Here is an 18,570-nt window from a genome sequence, read left to right on the forward strand (position 1 = left end):
TGGTGAGCCATCTCCCTCAACAGTATCCAAAGCGGTATATCTGTTTTGCAGGGAGATGACTGCAGGGGACACCTGCACTGCCTTCCTACTCTTGCTCTTTCTTTTGGTCACCCATTTTCTATCTCCCTCAGTAACCTTCACCTGCGGTGTGACCAACTCGCTAAACGTGCTATCCACGACCTCCTCAGCATCGCGGATGCTCCAAAGTGAGTCCATCCGCAGCTCCAGAGCCGTCAAGCGGTCTAACAGGAGCTGCAACTGAACACACTTCTTGCACGTGAAGGAGCCAGGGACAGTGGACGTGTCCCTGAGCTCCCACATCGCACACGAGGAGCATGACACGGGTCTGGGATCTCCTGCCATGCCTTAAACCCTTGGTAAACTTAAACAACTAGAATTTCAAAATAAAAATAAATAAATTAGACAATGAAAAGAAAAACTACTTACCAGTCACTTACCAGGGTTAAAAAGCACCTCCGAAAAAGCACCTTCTCTCACTCTGCACCGAATTACCTCACTGCACCAAATTACCAAATTGCAATTCCCACTCTGGATGTGGCTCACTCCGGCTGTGTCTCTTTGACCTGCGCAAATCTTGGTCTCTGCACTATTTCCTGTAGGTGTTTTGTGTGTTACATAGATTATTGTATAAACCTATCTGGTTCAGACTGTCCCTTGGGAAATCTGCCTCTTATTACAAATCTAGACTAGACCCCAACAGTGTCTCAGATACTGGACAGAAACCCCAATATTTCCTTTTAATTTTGTAAGACTGGGAGCTCTGGGAGTGATTTCACAAAGAAATAGGGATGCAGTATTAAAAAAAACTTTATTACCAACAGAGTATTAAAATATATTTAACATCACACCAGAAAATAGCGTACAGTTACCCCTTAAACAATGCTAATCAATACAGAGGTACAGTAACCCTAAACTGCTATCTTTATTCCCACTCAAACAACAAAACCATCTCAGCTCTCAATCCACTTTTAAACACAGTTAGCACTCAGCAATACATGCTGTACAAAGATTTCTGGATACTCCACCTTTCAGAAAGACAGAGATCATTTGACACTGCTTCAAAGAAAGGTGCCTGACCCCGTCAGAACAATGCAGGACCTCCAGCTGAGGTCTTCGTAAACTGTCTCCGTCTTTAGAACAAAAACTAACCTGCTTCCCTGCAAAATGCCTGGTACTCGAGTTCCTCCCATTAATTACATCATCTTACCTACCTGAAACACACAATGTAACTAATTAACTCCACAGGGACCTCCCTTAATCCAAACAAAACTCAATTCGTTCAAAATTGTGCGATTGGATTGAATTGGATTGGATTGGATTGGATTTGTTTATTGTCACGTGTACCGAGGTACAGTGAAAAGTATTTTTCTGCGAGCAGCTCAACAGATCATTAAGTACATGGGAAGAAAAGGGAATAAAAGAAAATACATAATAGGGGAACACAAGGTACACAATGTAACTACATAAACACCTGCATCGGATGAAGCATACAGGGTGTAGTGTTAATGAGGTCAGTCCATAAGAGGGTCATTTAGGAGTCTGGTGACAGTGGGGAAGAAGCTGTTTTTGAGTCTGTCTGTGCGTGTTCTCAGACTTCTGAATCTCCTGCCCGAAGGAAGAAGTTGGAAGAGTGAGTAAGCCGGGTGGGAGGAGTCTTTGATTATGCTGCCCGCTTTCCCCAGGCAGCGGGAGGTGTAGATGGAGTCCATGGATGGGAGGCAGGTTTGTGTGATGGACTGGGCGATATTCACGACTCTCTGAAGTTCCTTGCGGTCCTGGGCCGAGCAGTTGCCATACCAGGCTGTGATGCAGCCAGATAGGATGCTTTCTATAGTGCATCAGTAAAAGTTGGTAAGGGTTAATGTGGACATGCCAAATTTCCTTAGTTTCCTGAGGAAGTATAGGCGCTGTTGAGCTTTCTTGGTGGTAACGTCGACGTGGGTGGACCAGGACAGAATTTTGGAGATGTGATACCTCAAAATTTGAAACTGCTAACCATCTCCACTTCGGCCCCGTTGATGCTGACAGGGGTGTGTACAGTACTTTGCTTCCTGAAGTCAATGACCAGCTCTTTAGTTTTGCTGGCATTGAGGGAGAGATTGTTGTCGTTACACCACTCCACTAGGTTCTCTATCTCCCTCCTGTATTCGGACTCGTCGTTATTCGAGATCCGGCCCACTATGGTCGTATCGTCAGCAAACTTGTAGATGGAGTTGGAACCAAGTTTTGCCATGCAGTCGTGTATGTACAGGGAGTAGAGTAGGGGGCTAAGTACACATCCTTGCAGGGCACCGGTATTGAGGACTATTGTGGAGGAGGTGTTGGTGTTGATTCTTACTGATTGTGGTCTGTTGGTCAGAAAATCGAGGATCCAGTTGCAGAGTGGGGAGTCAAGTCCTAGGCTTTGGAGCTTTGATATGAGCTTGGCTGGGATTATGGTGTTGAAGGCGGAGCTGTAGTCAATAAATAGGAGTCTGATGTAGGAGTCCTTGTTGTCAAGATTGTCGAGGGCCAGGAGAGGGCGTCTGCTGTGGACCGGTTGCGACGGTATGCGAATTGCAGTGGATCAAGGCGTTCCGGGAGTATGGAGGTGATGCGCTTCATGATTAGCCTCTCGAAGCACTTCATTACGACTGAAGTCAGGGCCACCGGATGGTAGTCATTGAGGCACGTTGCCTAGTTCTGCTTTAGCACCGATATGATGCCTTAATTACACCTCTGCCTCCCAACCTTTCAGGATTATTTAATGCCACAGCAGTCATACACACTAACCCGGGCGTTTACCCCTTACTGCACCAGATACATAAAATACAAAATATCTTAAATTCCTGCATTCACCGTACTCCATGTCACTCTCGACCCACAGCTTAACTCTTAACTCACTTCCGAAATGGCCTAGCAAGCCCAGTCAGTTCAATTAGGGATGGCGGCCTTGCCATCACACACACAAACATACCTACCATTTCCAATTCCCCCTTCGGAATTTCTCAAAATGACCCACATTGTGACTCCTATCAATCATGCACATCAAAATTCTCTTTGTCCCTTATTTATCACCTCCTTTTCTGATTATTAAACAACCCTCTCAATCCACAGGATTATGAGACTCTTTCACAATATTATAAATCTGTTCTTTCAATCCACTGCTCCCCAGACCCCCTCGCATTCCTCCTTTGCCATGAGATGGACCAGGTTCATAAGAACATAAGGACTAGGAGCAGGAGTAGGCCATAAGAACATAAGAACATAAGAACATAAGAACTAGGAGCAGGAGTAGGCCATCTGGCCCCTCGAGCCTGCTCCGCCATTCAATTAGATCATGGCTGATCTTTTGTGGACTCAGCTCCACTTTCCGGCCCGAACACCATAACCCTTAATCCCTTTATTCTTCAAAAAACTATCTATCTTTACCTTAAAAACATGTAATGAAGGAGCCTCAACTGCTTCACTGGGCAAGGAATTCCATAGATTCACAACCCTTTGGGTGAAGAAGTTCCTCCTAAACTCAGTCCTAAATCTACTTCCCCTTATTTTGAGGCTATGCCCCCTAGTTCTGCTGTCACCCGCCAGTGGAAACAACCTGCCCGCATCTATCCTATCTATTCCCTTCATAATTTTAAATGTTTCTATAAGATCCCCCCTCATCCTTCTAAATTCCAACGAGTACAGTCCCAGTCTACTCAACCTCTCCTCATAATCCAACCCCTTCAGCTCTGGGATTAACCTAGTGAATCTCCTCTGCACACCCTCCAGTGCCAGTACGTCCTTTCTCAAGTAAGGAGACCAAAACTGAACACAATACTCCAGGTGTGGCCGCACTAACACCTTATACAATTGCAACATAACCTCCCTAGTCTTAAACTCCATCCCTCTAGCAATGAAGGACAAAATTCCATTTGCCTTCTTAATCACCTGTTGCACTTGTAAACCAACCTTCTGTGACTCATGCACTAGCACACCCAAGTCTCTCTGAACAGCGGCATGCTTTAATATTTTATCGTTTAAATAATAATCCCGTTTGCTGTTATTCCTACCAAAATGGATAACCTCACATTTGTCAACATTGTATTCCATCTGCCAGACCCGAGCCCATTCACTTAACCTATCCAAATCCCTCTGCAGACTTCCAGTATCCTCTGCACTTTTCGCTTTACCACTCATCTTAGTGTCATCTGCAAACTTGGACACATTGCCCTTGGTCCCCAACTCCAAATCATCAATGTAAATTGTGAACAATTGTGGGCCCAACACGGATCCCTCAGGGACACCACTAGCTACTGATTGCCAACCAGAGAAACACCCATTTATCCCAATTCTTTGCTTTCTATTAATTAACCAATCCTCTATCCATGCTACTACTTTACCCTTAATGCCATGCATCTTTATCTTATGCAGCAACCTTTTGTGTGGCACCTTGTCAAAGGCTTTCTGGAAATCCAGATATACCACATCCATCGGCTCCCCGTTATCTACTGCACTGGTAATGTCCTCAAAAAATTCCACTAAATTAGTTAGGCATGACCTGCCTTTAACGAACCCATGCTGCGTCTGCCCAATGGGACAATTTCTATCCAGATGCCTCGCTATTTCTTCCTTGATGATAGATTCCAGCATCTTCCCTATTACCGAAGTTAAACTCACTGGCCTATAATTTCCTGCTTTCTGCCTACCTCCTTTTTTAAACAGTGGCGTCACGTTTGCTAATTTCCAATCCACCGGGACCACCCCAGAGTCTAGTGAATTTCGGTAAATTATCACTAGTGCATCTGCAATTTCCCTAGCCATCTCTTTTAGCACTCTGGGATGCATTCCATCAGGGCCAGGAGACTTGTCTACCTTTAGCCCCATTAGCTTGCCCATCACTCCCTCCTTAGTGATAACAATCCTCTCAAGGTCCTCACCTGGCATAGCCTCATTTCTATCAGTCGCTGGCATGTTATTTGTGTCTTCCACTGTGAAGTAGTGGGAAGTTGTGCATGGAGTCCGAGGAGATAGGAGAGGTGCTAAATAAGTATTTTTCATCTGTATTCACACAGGAAAAAGACAAAGTTGTCGAGGAGAATACTGAGATACAGGCTACTAGACTAGAAGGGCTTGAGGTTCATAAGGAGGAGGTGTTAGCGATTCTGGAAAGTGTGAAAATAGATAAGTCCCCTGGGCTGGATGGGATTTATCCTAGGATTCTCTGGGAAGCTAGGGAGGAGATTGCTGAGCCTTTGGCTTTGATCTTTAAGTCACCTTTGTCTACAGGAATAGTACCAGAAGACTGGAGGATAGCAAATGTTGTCCCCTTGTTCAAGAAGGGGAGTAGAGATAACCCCGGTAACTATGGACCAGTGAGCCTTACTTCTGTTGTGGGAAAAGTCTTAGAAAGAGATAGGATGTATAATCATCTGGAAAGGAATAATTTGATTAGAGATAGTCAACAAGATTTTGTGAAGGGTAGGTCATGCCTCACAAACCTCATTGAGTTCTTCGAGAAGGTGACCAAACAGGTGGACGAGGGTAAAGCAGTTGATGTGGTGTATATGGATTTCAGTAAAGCGTTTGATAAGGTTCCCCACGGTAGGCTATTGCAGAAAATACAGAGGCATGGGATTCAGGGTGATTCAGCAGTTTGGATCAGAAATTGGCTAGCTGATAGAAGACAACGGGTGGTGGTTGATGGGAAATGTTCTGACTGGAGTCCAGTTACTAGTGGCGTACCACAAGGATCTGTTTTGGGGCCGCTGCTGTTTGTCATTTTTATAAATGACCTGGAGGAGGGCGTAGAAGGATGGGTGAGTAAATTTGCAGATGACACTAAAGTCGGTGGAGTTGTGGACAGTGCAGAAGGATGTTACAAATGACAGAGGGACATAGATAAGCTGCAGAGCTGGACTGACAGGTGGCAAATGGAGTTTAATGCAGAAAAGTGTGAGGTGATTCATTTTGGAAGGAATAACAGGAAGACAGGGTACTGGGCTAATGGTAAGATTCTTGGTAGTGTGGAGGAGCAGAGAGATCACGGTGTCCATGTACATAGATCCCTGAAAGTTGCCACCCAGGTTGAGAGGGTTGTTCAGAAGGCGTACGGTGTGTTAGCTTTTATTGGTAGAGGAATTGAGTTTCGGAGCCATGAGGTCATATTGCAGTTGTACAAAACTCTGGTGCGGCCGCATTTGGAGTATTGCGTGCAGTTCTGGTCACCACATTATAGGAAGGATGTGGAAGCATTGGAAAGGGTGCAGAGGAGATTTACAAGGATGTTGCCAGGTATGGAGGGAAGATCATATGAGGAAAGGCTGAAGGACTTGAGGCTGTTTTCGTTAGAGAGAAGGTTTAGAGGTAACTTAATTGAGGCATACAAGATGATCAGAGGATTAGTTAGGGTGGACAGTGAGAGCCTTTTTCCTCGGATGGTGATGTCCAGCACGAGGGGACATAGCTTTACATTGAGGGGAGATAGATACAGGACAGATGTCAGAGGTAAGTCCTTTACTCAGAGAGTAGTAAGGGCGTGGAATGCCCTGCCTGCAACAGTAGTCGACTCGCCAACACTAAACACATTCAAATGGTCATTGGATAGGCATATGGACGATAAGGGAATAGTGTAGATGGGCTTTAGAGGGGTTTCACAGGTCGGTGTAACATCGAGGGCCGAAGGGCCTGTACTGCGCTGTAATGTTCTATGTTCTATGTTCTAAGTCTCCTGGCCCTGATGGAATGCATCCCAGAGTGCTAAAAGAGATGGCTAGGGAAATTGCAAATGCACTAGTGATAATTTACCAAAATTCACTAGACTCTGGGGTGGTCCCGGTGGATTGGAAATTAGCAAACGTGACGCCACTGTTTAAAAAAGGAGGTAGGCAGAAAGCGGGAAATTATAGGCCAGTGAGCTTAACTTCGGTAGTAGGGAAAATGCTGGAATCTATCATCAAGGAAGAAATAGCGAGGCACCTGGATGGAAATTGTCCCATTGGGCAGACGCAGCATGGGTTCATAAAGGGCAGGTCATGCCTAACTAATTTAGTGGAATTTTTTGAGGACAGTACCAGTGCAGTAGATAACGGGGAGCCGATGGATGTGGTATATCTGGATTTCCAGAAAGCTTTTGACAAGGTGCCACACAAAAGGTTGCTGCATAAGATAAAGATGCATGGCATTAAGGGTAAAGTAGTAGCATGGATAGAACATAGAACATAGAACAGTACAGCACAGAACAGGCCCTTCGGCCCTCGATGTTGTGCCGAGTAATGATCACCCTACTCAAACCCACGTATCCACCCTATACCCATAACCCAACAACCCCCCCCCCCCCCCCCTTTAACCTTACTTTTTTTTAGGACACTACGGGCAATTTAGCATGGCCAATCCACCTAGCCCGCACATCTTTGGACTGTGGGAGGAAACCGGAGTGCCCGGAGGAAACCCACGCACACAGGGGGAGGACGTGCAGACTCCACACAGACAGTGACCCAGCCGGGAATCGAACCTGGGACCCTGGAGCTGTGAAGCATTTGTGCTAACCACCATGCTACCGTGCTGCCCTAATAGAACTGGATACTATTCATGGGCATCACGGACAAAGTTGAGAAGGAATCGGCTGGTGAGAAACTAGGTTGGCAAAGATTTCTAAACTATTCCTGAAGGTCTGAAAGTAATCCCGAAGTTTGGAATGTCTTACCACATTCCGTGAGTCTGTTTTCCACCTTCTATAAAATTAAAATAAGAAGTTATGGGATGGGATTCTCTGTCCCGCCGCACCCGTTTTCTGGCACGGCGCGCCCCCGCCGGCAGTGGGAGGATTGGTTAATTAATAGAAAGCAAAATGGCGGGGTTCATTAAATTGGAGAGGGTGAAATTTGCCCTGAGGGGATCAGTACAAGGGCCTGTTCTGTGCTGTACTGTTCTATGTTCTATGTTCTATCCATGCTACTACTTTACCCTTAATGCCATGCATCTTTATCTTATGCAGCAACCTTTTGTGTGGCACCTTGTCAAAAGCTTTCTGGAAATCCAGATATACCACATCCATCGGCTCCCCGTTATCTACTGCACTGGTACTGTCCTCAAAAAATTCCACTAAATTAGTTAGGCATGACCTGCCCTTTATGAACCCATGCTGCGTCTGCCCAATGGGACAATTTCCATCCAGGTGCCTCGCTATTTCTTCCTTGATGATAGATTCCAGCATTTTCCCTACTACCGAAGTTAAGCTCACTGGCCTATAATTTCCCGCTTTCTGCCTACCTCCTTTTTTAAACAGTGGCGTCACGTTTGCTAATTTCCAATCCACCGGGACCACCCCAGAGTCTAGTGAATTTTGGTAAATTATCACTAGTGCATTTGCAATTTCCCTAGCCATCTCTTTTAACACTCTGGGATGCATTCCATCAGGGCCAGGAGACTTAGAACATAGAACATAGAACATTACAGCGCAGTACAGGCCCTTCGGCCCTCGATGTTACACCGACCTGTGAAACCCCTCTAAAGCCCATCTACACTATTCCCTTATCGTCCATATGCCTATCCAATGACCATTTGAATGTGTTTAGTGTTGGCGAGTCGACTACTGTTGCAGGCAGGGCATTCCACGCCCTTACTACTCTCTGAGTAAAGGACTTACCTCTGACATCTGTCCTGTATCTATCTCCCCTCAATGTAAAGCTATGTCCCCTCGTGCTGGACATCACCATCCGAGGAAAAAGGCTCTCACTGTCCACCCTAACTAATCCTCTGATCATCTTGTATGCCTCAATTAAGTTACCTCTAAACCTTCTCTCTAACGAAAACAGCCTCAAGTCCTTCAGCCTTTCCTCATATGATCTTCCCTCCATACCTGGCAACATCCTTGTAAATCTCCTCTGCACCCTTTCCAATGCTTCCACATCCTTCCTATAATGTGGTGACCAGAACTGCACGCAATACTCCAAATGCGGCCGCACCAGAGTTTTGTACAACTGCAATATGACCTCATGGCTCCGAAACTCAATTCCTCTACCAATAAAAGCTAACACACCGTACGCCTTCTGAACAACCCTCTCAACCTGGGTGGCAACTTTCAGGGATCTATGTACATGGACACCGTGATCTCTCTGCTCCTCCACACTACCAAGAATCTTACCATTAGCCCAGTACCCTGTCTTCCTGTTATTCCTTCCAAAATGAATCACCTCACACTTTTCTGCATTAAACTCCATTTGCCACCTGTCAGTCCAGCTCTGCAGCTTATCTATGTCCCTCTGTCATTTGTAACATCCTTCTGCACTGTCGACAACTCCACCGACTTTAGTGTCATCTGCAAATTTACTCACCCATCCTTCTACGCCCTCCTCCAGGTCATTTATAAAAATGACAAACAGCAGCGGCCCCAAAACAGATCCTTGTGGTACGCCACTAGTAACTGGACACCAGTCAGAACATTTCCCATCAACCACCACCCGTTGTCTTCTATCAGCTAGCCAATTTCTGATCCAAACTGCTGAATCACCCTGAATCCCATGCCTCTGTATTTTCTGCAATAGCCTACCGTGGGGAACCTTATCAAACGCTTTACTGAAATCCATATACACCACATCAATTGCTTTACCCTCATCCACCTGTTTGGTCACCTTCTCGAAGAACTCAATGAGGTTTGTGAGGCATGACCTACCCTTCACAAAATCTTGTTGACTATCTCTAATCAAATTATTCCTTTCCAGATGATTATACATCCTATCTCTTTCTAAGACTTTTCCCACAACAGAAGTAAGGCTCACTGGTCCATAGTTACCGGGGTTATCTCTACTCCCCTTCTTGAACAAGGGGACAACATTTGCTATCCTCCAGTCTTCTGGTACTATTCCTGTAGACAAAGGTGACTTAAAGATCAAAGCCAAAGGCTCAGCAATCTCCTCCCTAGCTTCCCAGAGAATCCTAGGATAAATCCCATCCAGCCCAGGGGACTTATCTATTTTCACACTTTCCAGAATCGCTAACACCTCCTCCTTATGAACCTCAAGCCCTTCTAGTCTAGTAGCCTGTATCTCAGTATTCTCCTCGACAACTTTGTCTTTTTCCTGTGTGAATACAGATGAAAAATACTTATTTAGCACCTCTCCTATCTCCTCGGACTCCATGCACAACTTCCCACTACTGCCCTTGACTGGCCCTACTCTTACCCTAGTCATTCTTTTATTCCTGACATACCTATAGAAAGCTTTAGGGTTATCCTTGATCCTACCTGCCAAAGACTTCTCATGTCTCGCTTGGCTCTTCTTAGCTCTCTCTTTAGAGCCTTCCTAGCTAACTTGTATCTCTCAAGCGACCCAACTGAACCATCACGTCTCATCTTCACATAAGCCTCCTTCTTCCTCTTGACAAGTGTTTCAACTGCTTTAGTAACCCATGGTTCCCTCACTCGACCACTTCCTCCCTGCCTAACAGGTACATACTTATCAAGGACACGCAGTAGCTGTTCCTTGAACATGCTCCACATTTCCATTGTGTCCATCCTCTGCAGTTTTCCTCTCCAGCCGATGCATCCTAAGTCCTGCCTCATCGCATCATAATTGCCTTGTCTACCTTTAGCCCCATTAGCTTGCCCATCACTACCTCCTTAGTGATAACCATTCTCTCAAGGTCCTCACCTGTCATAGCCTCATTTCTATCAGTCACTGGCATGTTATTTGTGTCTTCCACTGTGAAGACCGACCCAAAAAACCTGTTCAGTTCCTCAGCCATTTGAAAATGAAAATGAAAATCGCTTATTGTCACGAGTAGGCTTCAAATGAAGTTACTGTGAAAAGCCCCATTTCCTCATTTCCCATTATTAAAACTCCCTTCTCATCCTCTAAAGGACCAATATTTACCTCAGCCACTCTTTTTTTGTTTTATATATTTGTTGAAACTTTTACTATCTGTTTTTATATTCTGAGCAAGTTTATTCTCATACTCTATCTTACTCTTCTTTATAGCTTTTTTAGTAGCTTTCTGTTGACCCCTAAAGATTTCCCAGTCCTCTAGTCTCCCACTAATCTTTGCCACTTTGTATGCTTTTTCCTTCAATTTGATACTCTCCCTTATTTCCTTAGATATCCACGGTCGATTTTCCCTCTTTCTTCCGTCCTTCCTTTTTGTTGGTATAAACCTTTGCTGAGCACTGTGAAAAATCGCTTGGAAGGTTCTCCACTGTTCCTCAACTGTTTCACCATAAAGTCTTAGCTCCCAGTCTACCTTAGCTAGTTCTTCTCTCATCCCATTGTAATCTCCTTTGTTTAAGCACAAAACACTAGTGTTTGATTTTACCTTCTCACCCTCCATCTGTATTTTAAATTCCACCATACTGTGATTGCTCTTTCCGAGAGGATCCCTAACTATGAGATCATTAAACAATCCTGTCTCATTATACAGGACAAGATCTAGGACTGCTTGTTCCCTCGTAGGTTCCATTACATACTGTTCTAGGAAACTATCGCGGATACATTCTATAAACTCCTCAAGGTTGCCTTGACCGACCTGGTTAAACCAATCGACATGTAGATTAAAATCCCCCATGATAACTGCTGTACCATTTCTACATGCATCAGTTATTTCTTTGTTTATTGCCTGCCCCACCATCTCGTTACTATTTGGTGGCCGATAGACTACTCCTATCAGTGACTTTTTTGCCTTACTATTCCTGATTTCCACCCAAATGGATTCAACCTTATCCTCCATAGCACCGATGTCATCCCTTACTATTGCCCGGATGTCATCCTTAAATAACAGAGCAACAGCACCTCCCTTACCACCCACTCTGTCCTTCCGAATAGTTTGATACCCTCGGATATTTAACTCCCAGTCGTGACCATCCTTTAACCATGTTTCAGTAATGGCCACTAAATCATAGTCATTTACGATGATTTGCGCCATCAACCCATTTACCTTATTCTGAATACTACGAGCATTCAGGTAAAGTACACTTATGTTGGCTTTTATACCTCTGTTTTGAATCTTAACACCTCGATCAGTAACCTGTCCTAAGTTATTTTTCCTTTTAACCTGATTTTCCATGGATTGGATTGGATTTGTTTATTGTCACGTGTACCGAGGTACAGTGAAAAGTATTTTTCTGCGAGCAGCTCAACAGATCATTCAGTACATGGGAAGAAAAGGGAAGAAAATAAAATAAATATTAGGGCAACACAGCATATACAATGTAACTACATAAGCATTGGCATCGGATGAAGCATACAGGGTGTAGTGTTAATGAGGTCAGTCAATAAGAGGGTCATTTAGGAATCTGGTGACAGTGGGGAAAAAGCTGTTTTTGAGTCTGTTTGTGCGTGTTCTCAGACTTCTGTATCTCCTGCCCGATGGAAGAAGTTGGAAGAGTGAGTAAGCGGGGGTGGGAGGGGTCTTTGATTATGCTGCCCGCTTTCCCCAGGCAGCGGGAGGTGTAGATGGAGTCAATGGATGGGAGGCAGGTTCGTGTGATGGACTGGGCGGTATTCACAACTCTCTGAAGTTCCTTGCTGTCCTGGGCCGAGCAGTTGCCATACCAGGCTGTGATGCAGCCAGATAGGATGCTTTCTATGGTGCATCTGTAAAAGTTGGTTAGGGTTAATGTGGACATGCTGAATTTCCTTAGTTTCCTGAGGAAGTATCGGCTCTGTTGTGCTTTCTTTAATGGTAGTGTCGACGTGGGTGGACCAGGATAGATTTTTGGTGATGTGTATCCTGAGGAATTTGAAACTGCTAACCATCTCCACCTCGGCCCCGTTGATGGTGACAGGGGTGTGTCCAGTAACTTCCTTATCGTAGAACCCATATCTTCATGTAATAACCAGCTGCTTCGCTTTCCATTTATGGTTTTGCTTCACGTTTTATTCCTTTTAGTATTACTGGATCTATCATTGAGCTCTCCTCAGTTACTCTACCCTGTCCTGTGGCCATTTTTGATTTTTGACTATGGCTTCTCTGCCTTCCACTTTGCAACTTACTGCCTTTTGTTTCTATGCCCGTTTTACTTCCCTCCGACTTCCTGTATCGGTTCCCAACCCCCTGCCACATTAGTTTAAACCCTCCCCAACAGCACTGGGGAAGATTTGATTGCTACAGTGAATCTGTAGAGTGACCTTGACACACATTGTTGAGGAATTGACCATCGTCCGAAACATTGTGAATAAACTCAGTGGCTGGTAATGGTGGTTAAAATTACCTCCCCAGTCTTCAGAGGCCTGGTTTCAATGTGGGAGTATCTCTCTGGTACATCATTGCTGTGATTCAGCTGTGGGACAATCTGCCATCTGACTGTGCTATGAAGAGCTGGACATGTCTTGAGGTGTGGAGCAGTGTGTGGAGGAGGCAGGGGCTATTCAAGGCAGGTTGGCGATGTGAGGAATGATGCTTGTTCACTCATCACCAATATCACTGCGGCTTTCAGTCTAATATCTCTCCTTCATTTCCTATTGGCTGTGCACAGGTTTCCAAGAGGCACCTTCCTGACTGGCTGGCTGACAAAGTCCAGGCCACGCCTCCTCCTCCTATTAGTCGGTTTGAAGACCCCGAAAGTCAACTTGATGAGGAGGAAGAGGATGAAGAGAACAAAAGTTGCCAAAGCCACATAAACGGTTACTATAGTTACTCATAGCACAATACAGAAAAGAAGAAAACTGGGGTACGGGTCCCACACACACTGACTCTCACTGGGATACAGTTCCACACACACTGACTCTCACTGGGATACAGTTCCACACACACTGACTCTCACTGGGATACAGTTCCACACACACTGACTCTCACTGGGGTACGGGTTCCACACACACTGACTCTCACTGGGATACAGTTCCACACACACTGACTCTCACTGGGGTACGGGTCCCACACACACTGACTCTCACTGGGATACAGTTCCACACACACTGACTCTCACTGGGGTACGGGTCCCACACACACTGACTCTCACTGGGGTACAGTTCCACACACACTGACTCTCACTGGGATACAGTTCCACACACACTGACTCTCACTGGGGTACGGGTCCCACACACACTGACTCTCACTGGGGTACAGTTCCACACACACTGACTCTCACTGGGGTACAGTTCCACACACACTGACTCTCACTGGGATACGAGTTCCACACACACTGACTCTCACTGGGGTACAGTTCCACACACACTGACTCTCACTGGGGTACAGTTCCACACACACTGACTCTCACTGGGATACAGTTCCACACACACTGACTCTCACTGGGGTACAGTTCCACACATACTGACTCTCACTGGGATACAGTTCCACACACACTGACTCTCACTGGGAGACAGTTCCACACACGCTGACTCTCACTGGGGTACAGTTCCACACATACTGACTCTCACTGGGGTACGGGTCCCACACACACTGACTCTCACTGGGATACAGTTCCACACACACTGACTCTCACTGGGGTACGGGTCCCACACACACTGACTCTCACTGGGATACAGTTCCACACACACTGACTCTCACTGGGAGACAGTTCCACACACACTGACTCTCACTGGGATACATGGACCCACACACACTGACTCTCACTGGGATACAGTTCCACACACACTGACTCTCACTGGGGTAGGGGTCCCACACACACTGACTCTCACTGGGATACAGTTCCACACACACTGACTCTCACTGGGGTACCGTTCCACACACACTGACTCTCACTGGGATACAGTTCCACACACACTGACTCTCACTGGGATACAGTTCCACACACACTGACTCTCACTGGGGTACGGGTCCCACACACACTGACTCTCACTGGGATACAGTTCCACACACACTGACTCTCACTGGGATACAGTTCCCCACACACACTGACTCTCACTGGGGTACGGGTCCCACACACTGACTCTCACTGGGATACAGTTCCCTACACACACTGACTCTCACTGGGGTATGGGTCCCACACACTGACTCCCACTGGGGTACAGTGCCACACACACTGACCCTCACTGGGGTACGGGTCCCACACACACTGACTCTCACTGGGGTACGGGTCCCACACACACTGACTCTCACTGGGATACAGTCCCACACACACTGACTCTCACTGGGGTATGGGTTCCACACACACTGACTCCCACTGGGGTACAGTTCCACACACACTGACTCTCACTGGGGTACGGGTCCCACACACACTGACTCTCACTGGGATACAGTCCCACACACACTGACTCTCACTGGGGTACGGGTCCCACACACACTGACTCTCACTGGGATACAGTTCCACACACACTGACTCTCACTGGGGTACAGTCCCACACACACTGACTCTCACTGGGGTACAGTTCCACACACACTGACTCTCTCTGGGGTACAGTTCCACACACACTGACTCTCACTGGGATACAGTTCCACACACACTGACTCTCACTGGGATACAGTTCCACACACACTGACTCTCACTGGGATACAGTTCCACACACACTGACTCTCACTGGGATACAGTTCCACACACACTGACTCTCACTGGGATACAGTTCCACACACACTGACTCTCTCTGGGGTACAGTTCCACACACACTGACTCTCTCTGGGGTACAGTTCCACACACACTGACTCTCACTGGGATACAGTTCCACACACACTGACTCTCACTGGGATACAGTTCCACACACACTGACTCTCACTGGGATACAGTTCCACACACACTGACTCTCACTGGGATACAGTTCCACACACACTGACTCTCACTAGGATACAGCTCCACACACACTGACTCTCACTGGGGTACGGGTCCCACACACACTGACTCTCACTGGGGTACAGTTCCACACACACTGACTCTCACTGGGATACAGTTCCACACACACTGACTCTCACTGGGATACAGTCCCACACACACTGACTCTCACTGAGATACAGTTCCACACACACTGACTCTCACTGGGATACAGTTCCACACACACTGACTCTCACTGGGGTAACAGTTCCACACACACTGACTCTCACTGGGATACAGTTCCACACACACTGACTCTCACTGGGATACAGTCCCACACACACTGACTCTCACTGGGGTACAGTTCCACACACACTGACTGACTGGGGTAACAGTTCCACACACACTGACTCTCACTGGAGTACAGTTCCACACACACTGACTGACTGGGTTACAGTTCCACACACACTGACTCTCACTGGGATACAGTTCCACACACACTGACTCTCACTGGGATACAGTTCCACACACACTGACTCTCACTGGGATACAGTTCCACACACACTGACTCTCACTGGGATACAGTTCCACACACACTGACTCTCACTGGGGTACGGGTCCCACACACACTGACTCTCACTGGGATACAGTTCCACAGACACTGACTCTCACTGGGGTAACAGTTCCACACACACTGACTGACTGGGTTACAGTTCCACACACACTGACTCTCACTGGGATACAGTCTCACACACACTGACTCTCACTGGGGTACGGGTCCCACACACACTGACTCTCACTGGGATACAGTCCCACACACACTGACTCTCACTGGGATACAGTCCACACACTGACTCTCACTGGGATACAGTCCCACACACACTGACTCTCACTGGGATACAGTTCCACACACACTGACTCTCACTGGGGTACGGGTCCCACACACACTGACCCTCACTGGGGTAGGGGTCCCACACACACTGACTCTCACTGGGATACAGTTCCACACACACTGACTCTCACTGGGATACAGTTCCACACACACTGACTCTCACTGGGGTACGGGTCCCACACACACTGACCCTCACTGGGGTAGGGGTCCCACACACACTGACTCTCACTGGGATACAGTTCCACACACACTGACTCTCACTGCGATACAGTTCCACACACACTGACTCTCACTGGGGTACAGTTCCACACACACTGACTCTCACTGGGATACAGTTCCCCACACACTGACTCTCACTGGGATACAGTTCCACACACACTGACTCTCACTTGGATACAGTTCCACACACACTGACTCTCACTTGGATACAGTTCCACACATACTGACTCTCTCTCTCCCCCTCCCCCCACCGTGACTGATCATGTTTTCCTTCCTCGCCAGGCTGGTCCTCAGTGAGAGATTGGGCACGCAGTAACAATTTGGAGGTGTCTGTCTGACTGTTGAAGAAGGTATCAGCTTCCATATTGCACATGGCCGGGGTGATGTCTCCGGTTTGTCTAGTGCCCCGATGGGGGTGGATTACCAACAGTTATATCGCGTTATTGTCTGGGGTCTCAGGCTCTGCTGAATCATGCCCTCTCTCTGCGTCTTTGCCTCCCAGTTTTCACCCTGGCGACCTGTATGTGTGTGTTTGTGAATCCCGTCAGTGAGCGGGTGTCTCTCTCTGTTCAGTCACCTCCCAGCTCCGCAGACCCACGGTGGGAGGTGTTGGTGTCAGTTGGCACCGTCTGAAGCTCAGCCACACGCGTCTGCACACCCACAATCGTGAATTTTCACACTCATTTCCATGTTCACATTTATAGCTTTGCACGCACTCACAAGCACCGAGGTGAGCGTGCAAACTGACAGTTATGTTTGGAAGTGTGAGCAAGCAGACACATTTACAGACGAGTTCATATTCGTGTGTAAGTGTGAGTTTCCACGCTTGTGTACGAGTCACAATTTTCTGACTCAAAGTGGGGTCGGGGTGAGTGTTTGATCCCTTTTGCACGTGTAGATTGAGGAGCTCTGGGAGTCAGCTTCCTCTCTGAACTTTCTGCTCCCACAGGGCACACACACACACACATAAAATAGCTGGTGGGGGTGGGGGTGACAAGGGCCTTGGGGAGGGGTGTGTGTACAACGCAGGAACATGGGAGAGAGAGGGAAGAACAGACTGCAAAAGAGGATCCTTTGCCAGAAAGGAGAGACCTTAAACCTGCTCGTGACCTCAATGCTCACAACTGCCAAAAATAAAATGATTGAATCCAAACCTGATGATCTCCTTGTGTTTCTTCCAACGTTCCACCTCAGACACGTTCCCAAGGAAACCAGATAAACATGGATGAGTTTAAAACACTGGAACCAAACAACCATCATGCTGTGCACTAATCTGACAATAACACAGTTATCTTCCATAAGAACATAAGAACTAGGAGCAGGAGTCGGCCATCTGGCCCCTCGAGCCTGCTCCGCCATTCAATGAGATCATGGCTCATCTTTTGTGGACTCAGCTCCACTTTCCGGCCCGAACACCATAACCCTTAATCCCTTTATTCTTCAAAAAACTATCTATCTTTATCTTAAAAACATTTAATGAAGGAGCCTCAACTGCTTCACTGGGCAAGGAATTTCATAGATTCACAACCCTTTGGGTGAAGAAGTTCCTCCTAAACTCAGTCCTAAATCTACTTCCCCTTATTTTGAGGCTATGCCCCCTAGTTAGAACATAGAACATAGAACAGTACAGCACAGAACAGGCCCTTCGGCCCTCAATGTTGTGCCGAGCCATGCTTTCTGCTTTCACCCGCCAGCGGAAACAACCTGCCCGCATCTATCCTATCCCCTTGATAATTTTATATGTTTCTATAAGATCCCCCCTCATCCTTCTAAATTCCAACGAGTA

At 46.8% G+C, this 18,570-nt stretch overlaps 1 long non-coding RNA gene across 1 annotated transcript in view; it reads left to right on the forward strand.

Moving 5' to 3' along the window:
• Nucleotides 1-17,937, forward strand: part of LOC119966777 — a 48,326-nt gene extending 30,389 nt beyond the window's left edge. Inside the window, exons 2-3 of the long non-coding RNA XR_005460830.1 lie at nt 13,448-13,595; nt 17,067-17,937. This is a non-coding gene — a long non-coding RNA (uncharacterized LOC119966777). The remainder of the gene's footprint in view (nt 1-13,447; nt 13,596-17,066) is intronic.
• Nucleotides 17,938-18,570: the final 633 nt, after the last annotated feature.

This window comes from Scyliorhinus canicula, chromosome 6 (genome assembly GCF_902713615.1).
Source record: "Scyliorhinus canicula chromosome 6, sScyCan1.1, whole genome shotgun sequence".
Classification (NCBI taxonomy): Eukaryota; Metazoa; Chordata; class Chondrichthyes; order Carcharhiniformes; family Scyliorhinidae; genus Scyliorhinus; species Scyliorhinus canicula.